We start from the raw sequence: 6,000 nt of genomic DNA, 5'->3' as shown, positions 1-6,000 counted from the left end.
TAGCATGTGGCTCTTCAAAAAGTATCTTGGAAATAAACAAAAGCAATAAGTAAATATAGGTGTCACTTACCAGTACAATACCCCAAAGGAGCTATTAGAAAGCATTTTAGGCATGAAACGTTTATTTATGACTGTACAGCACCTAGCACAAGAGAATTTTGAAACTTTAGGCTGAAACCCATATACACTGCCACTCTTCAATTAATAGCATTATTAACAATAAGAATTAAAACACAAGCTGACCATGTTGCTATGGAAATTGCTCTGTGCTGCTCGGATGTGCAGAGACCACCTCTCCATCTCAGCACAGCAAGGCCAGGACCAGACCACAAGACGCAAAAAAGTTTGTCACCCCATCTTGATCCCAGGCAACTAGAGACTGACTTAAGGCCTGAAGCCTGATGTTTAACATCTTTCCCAACCCCTATTGTGACATTTACAGTCACAGCTGGGGTTTTTCTGCCTGCTTTACAGGATACATCCCACAGCCCATCTCCACAGGGCTCCAGAGAGGTGAGGCCATGCTGCATTTCAAAGCAGGTAATCCAGCAGAAAACATCAGCCTGCAGTAGTGAAGGGCAGGACAGGAAACCTTCAAACAAGGGCTTTCATGATGCAGCACAGACAGGCAGCACAGTTAGTGCTGAACAGCTCCACAATTAGATGTGCTCTCTAGATCTTCCCACAGCTCATTCCTGCCTTCCCCGCTGAGAATCCACGTGGGTGGGTGGGGTTCCTTCATGCGTAAGCCCCTGATGGGCACAGCTGGCCTCAAGCCATGCACATACAGCATGAACAGCAGCCAATAATTGGGAATGGCATAAAGGAAATGAGCCTAAAATTAATTACTAAAATAAATAGGATTTCTTCAAAGACAGAAAAGAAGAAAGCCTTGCTTGAGCAGGTATTAGGAAATACAAGTACATTAGTATTTGCACTGATCCTTACCTCCAATAATGAAAATGAAAGTTGTATCACACTAATAAAGATAAACAATTTAAGTGCCAAAAGACAAAAAAGGTGCTGTTCTTCATTGAAAATTTATACACCAGCCAAGGCAGGGATGCATCTATGTAGAAAAGCAAGATGATCTATGCATTTCCTTTCATCACCATGTTACCATCTGGTAGCTTCAAACCAGAATGTGTATCCCCATGCCCAAGTCTGCCTATGCATTTCTATTATACCTAAGGGAGGGTGGCAGATCCCCCCTCAGGTTTAGTCTTTACAAACTCTGAGGCTGACTCCGGCTTTTGGAGATACGTGAGTTGATAGGGTAACTGAATGTAGTCATAGATCATCTACCTCTGTGGATCAGAGAAGGAGCAAAATAACACAATTTGTGGACAAACTTAATAGAAGGGTGATGGAGAGGCCCAGGAAATGACAGCGTTTGTTCAGAAAGGCTATGAGTAAGAGGGGACAGAAATACTTTTGCTTTCCTTTCCCCACAAAGCATTCCGTCTCCTGAGACGGTTTGCTTTCATCTGCTGACAGAAACCTGCATCCACAATTTCTCATGGGATCACCTTCCCTGAAGTCCTTCTGCTGTGCTCATACCTAAGAGATCTCTGCTGGTTAGTGTTTTTGCTACTCTTTTCTCACAGCTACTGGAAATTTCCTCACATGTACCAGGAGTTGTTCCCCAGCAGGGGTGATTAATTTTTCATACACAAAAGATTCTAGTGTTTTGGGGCAATTATTTTTTGTGCTTATATGTTCGTGTGCTGATTTTCCCTCAAAATAATGACTGAGAATATAATTCTGACATTTTTCTGGTGGAAAGACCAACCTTTAGGGACAAAGACATCACTATGTTGTCTAAATTCTAGGCAGTACACTGCCTTTTGAAATACTGCATCCATCATCGCCTGAAGACACACTTCTGAGGCAGATTCCCTTTTCAGGATGAGGAAGCAGTGAAGATAATCCCCCATCTTGAAACACACACTGGGGCACAGGAACCTCCACTGAAAGCAATGGATTCAAAAGTTCTACTCTTTCTGGATTGCCCAGATGACACAGACACAAGCAGGCCAAAGGAGCAGGCTGCTCATCCAGAGATTTGAAGGGTGGAGTGCAGGAAAATGCGCACATAAACAGTATCTATACACCAACTCCCAGTCTTGACCTAGGTAGAAGCCTGGTGCACACAGTCAAGAGCCCCCAGGTGCAGTCCCCCAGGTGAGCAGCTTGATTTTAAAAACAGATGCCTAATGAACTACATACATCTCTATTCACATCCCAGTAACAGTTTGTACTTTTCTTTCCCTGAGGACAGTACACAAAAATACATTAATATTAATTTAAACCCCAGAGGTTATAGAAATTTTTCAGTAGAATAAAGGCTTACAGAGCACAAATAACACAGATTTTACAAATAGAAAACATTTCCACTACAGGTAGGAAAAAAAAATGGATTATTCAAAGCAACTTGTCATTTTCTGTTTAAAAACACCATCATCAATAAAACCAGTTCTTTGAGCTGCTGCTCCCTGAGAGGCACACTCCATCACTTCATGTTGGGCTTGGAGTTGTGTCTAAAACACTAGAAGGAGATTCAAGGGTTACCTGGAGTAAAATAAATAAATTGCAGTGCAAAGTATGGCAGGTATCTAAACAATGTAGGCTCCTCTGAAAAATTTTCATTGTATTAGAAGAGTGGCAGGCAAGTCAGCTTCTCATCTTATTGCTCTGAATTTTTTAAGTATTTAAGGGTCATTTACTAGGAATATTTTTCACCCAGGACAAAACAAGAAAATACCCATTAGTGGCAATTATTGGCACAGAACAAAATATCATTGTTGTTAATGAGAATACACTGAATCATAAGTTAACCAGCAGTGACCATGAGTGTATTACAACTAATCTAATTTAATAAACATATATTTGAAGATTGCAATATGAAGCTGTTTCTCAGCACCATAATTGCATTGTTCTGCAGCACGTGCAATGATTGTTGCATTTTCTTTGAAGTGTTACTCCTAAGGCCATACACATTTCCCATAGTTTCACACAGTAGTAGAATTGAAGCCTATGGATACTTGACATTCTATATGTAAAATCTCTATTTAAAAATAAATAAATAAATAATTTACTTATGAATTCTGTTCAATAGAGCTAGAAGTGCAATTTATGTATGTGGAGGGAAGACTGTAATTTAAGTCTTCTTTAACCTATCAAATCAGTATATAAGGAACTTGATTTAACACAAAGAGATGGTTAAAAATCAGAATAGACTTTTTTTCATAGAAAACTCAAGCACTTCCAAAATAACTGAAGTTGAGCATCATGAACAAACTGCTGCTAAATGACTGAATCTTAATTAAAAAAAAAAAGGCAAAATATATGTTTTTAAAATGAAAAGAAAGGAAAAGGCTGATACTACTATTCCACACACTTCAACTGATTAAGATCTCTTTCTCAGAAAACAACTCTAGAGAAAAACAGATCCAGAAAGAAGAAATACCAGTGACAAGACAGAGGACTACATCAGCTAAAGAGGTAAGTAGGAGCATCATGCCAGTGGTTTGAGAAGGAGGTTCTACTTCAGAGAGGCTTTGTCTGGAAAGCTGATTTACCATTTATATTCAATAGGCAGCATTTCAATAGCTGGGCTAATCACATTGTTCTTTGTTTCCCATATTTTCAGGATGCCGCACAAGTTGGAAATGTAATATAGTGAGTGACCAGTAGATTGTGAAAGGACTGCACACGTGAGCTGAAAGGATAGAAGACATTAGTTTCCACCTTTTCTAAACTGAATTCCAGCCCAGACATTGTTGAGCACTCGGTACAATACTAAGAAATCTGTATTGTATTGACAAGGCAATAGCCAGAATTGAGTTCTTTTAACAAAGTGGAACCCAGTTTGGACCTGAGACATCAAAAGCTCTATCAGCATATTTTCAGTTGTGAAGCATTAAATGGCAAATTTTTATTGCAACTCTCCAGCTTGAGATAAAAACGAACTTATTAGTTGAAACTGGAAATAGTGATAAAAATGTATTAAGGGGGAGGAGAACAATAGTGCACCCATAAACAGCATGTGTCTTCAGAAGGGAGACATAAAAAGCTGGGGAAAAATAATGAATTTTATGGAGGCAATGAGAAAACAAAGATAATTAAAAACAAAAACAAAACTCTTTACCATTATGATACCCATATAATACCTTCCCTTCAGGAAAATAAAGGAACTATCATCTGAATATCTATGTATGGGGGAAGAAAGTTGCATTTCTTTTGGCACTAGAAATAAGTGACAATTTTTTTTAATTCAGATGAGCACCAAAGAAACTTGACCTCAGCTCATATAATGCTAGAAACATTCTGGTACCATCTAGTCACTACAGAAATATTATGGCAGCAGTGCCCTGTATGGTACTTCTTTCCCAGCAGTTTCTCTCCAAGTCTAAGGACTTCCAAATATTCTGAGTCCTTACAAAAGCATTAGTTGCAGTTTTGTAGATACTGTTTTTATTGAATGCATCAATTGATTTTAGTTTTATTAATACTTTCCTAGTTGTGCTTTTAAGTGGAAACATTGCCTGGCCCATGTAGCAGTGTTCTGCTCATACTGCACTTCTCCAGCTCTTCCACTACCCGAGCTCCAAAACTCATTACCCACCTCACAACTTCCCCTCCAGTGATATACCTGTATGTGGTGCAGAGATCAAGATATTTTGAGAGTCAAAATACAAGTAACTACCAACAGTTACACCTTTCTTCCTCCCCATTAGGAATATTTTTCAATCTCACATGTTTTTATCTGCAGTTAAAAAACACTTTTCAGGAAAAATACCGCACCATATCTAAAGTTATGGCAGAATGAATCAATTCCCTGGCCTTGTAGGCAGTGACAGACAGAACTGTACACAGAACTGTACCTGTTTCTCCAGCTCTCCAGAAACCATTTCAGCAGAAGAGATGCAGGTGACCTCACCCAAAACTGTGCCACCTCCTAGTGAAAGACAGAAAGCCAGCTGAAAGCACAGGCTGCAGATATAACTACTGCTTTTGGGATACCAAAGATCCCATTTCAAGGCTGATCTAAAAACCCCCACTGCACTGTGCATGGAAATCTGCCAGTGCTTTAAGAGCAGGCAGCTTCCTGAGAGGTGACTGTGTGCCAAAGGCCCATTTCAGAGAACATATAACCAGGGTGTACTTAAAGATTGCTTCATCTTCTTTTATACTCTGTTATTATTAATAATGCACCTAAGTTTTAAATACTGTGCACCCAAGGTCCCTGTTGGAAAGCAAAGTGGTTGCAGATGAAACAGCTTAAGCCGAAACAGCTTCCTTTCCTGTGAGCCCTGTCTGAACCGCCAGCTGTGTCTGCCAGAGCAAGTGTTGCCTTAATTCCCTCTCGAGACAGTAAGGTGAGGCTGGCAATTGCAATAAGTATTTTTTTAAAAAAACAAACACAACACAAGATACCACTAACAGCTCTGTGGAAGCAGTAAGTCCCACATGCCGCTTCCTAATTAGAAAGCTGAGCCCTTTTGGAAGGTGGAACTTTAAAAGCAAGTATTTCAGCTCTGTCTCTGTTGCCTGTGACTTCATGCCGGGGCCCACCTCTGCTGCTGCTTCTTCACCTCCCCATCTTCTTTGAACTCACTGTACAGCAGATGTTTGGAGCTGCTTTCCCTCATTCTTTCCAGCCATCAATGCCATTAAGTCAAGTTTCTGCTGAAAGAACTCTCAGAAACTCTGTCATGTCCTTGATCTTTTCTATTGTGTTCATTTTTGTAACTGTTTATATTACTGAAACGAAATGCCTCAAACCCAGTTTCTGTAGGATCTTTACCAGGCTTCATCTTTGTCCCTTTCCTTGCTTCCTTTGTGATAAAACTGACGAGTGAGTTCCTGGAGGTCCCCCCTCCAGCACTGTCACTACACTGTTCCCTCACTTGAGGGAAAAAAATGCACTGTATTTGCCCACTGAGAAACACAACTTACTATGATTCTGGTGCACAGTTGAGAAGTATGTAATCTTAT

This window comes from Corapipo altera, unplaced genomic scaffold, assembly GCF_003945725.1.
Source record: "Corapipo altera isolate COAL_440 unplaced genomic scaffold, ASM394572v1 22b, whole genome shotgun sequence".
NCBI lineage: Eukaryota > Metazoa > Chordata > Aves > Passeriformes > Pipridae > Corapipo > Corapipo altera.
The sequence above is the reverse complement of the archived record's forward strand: the minus strand, read 5'-3'. Positions refer to the sequence as shown.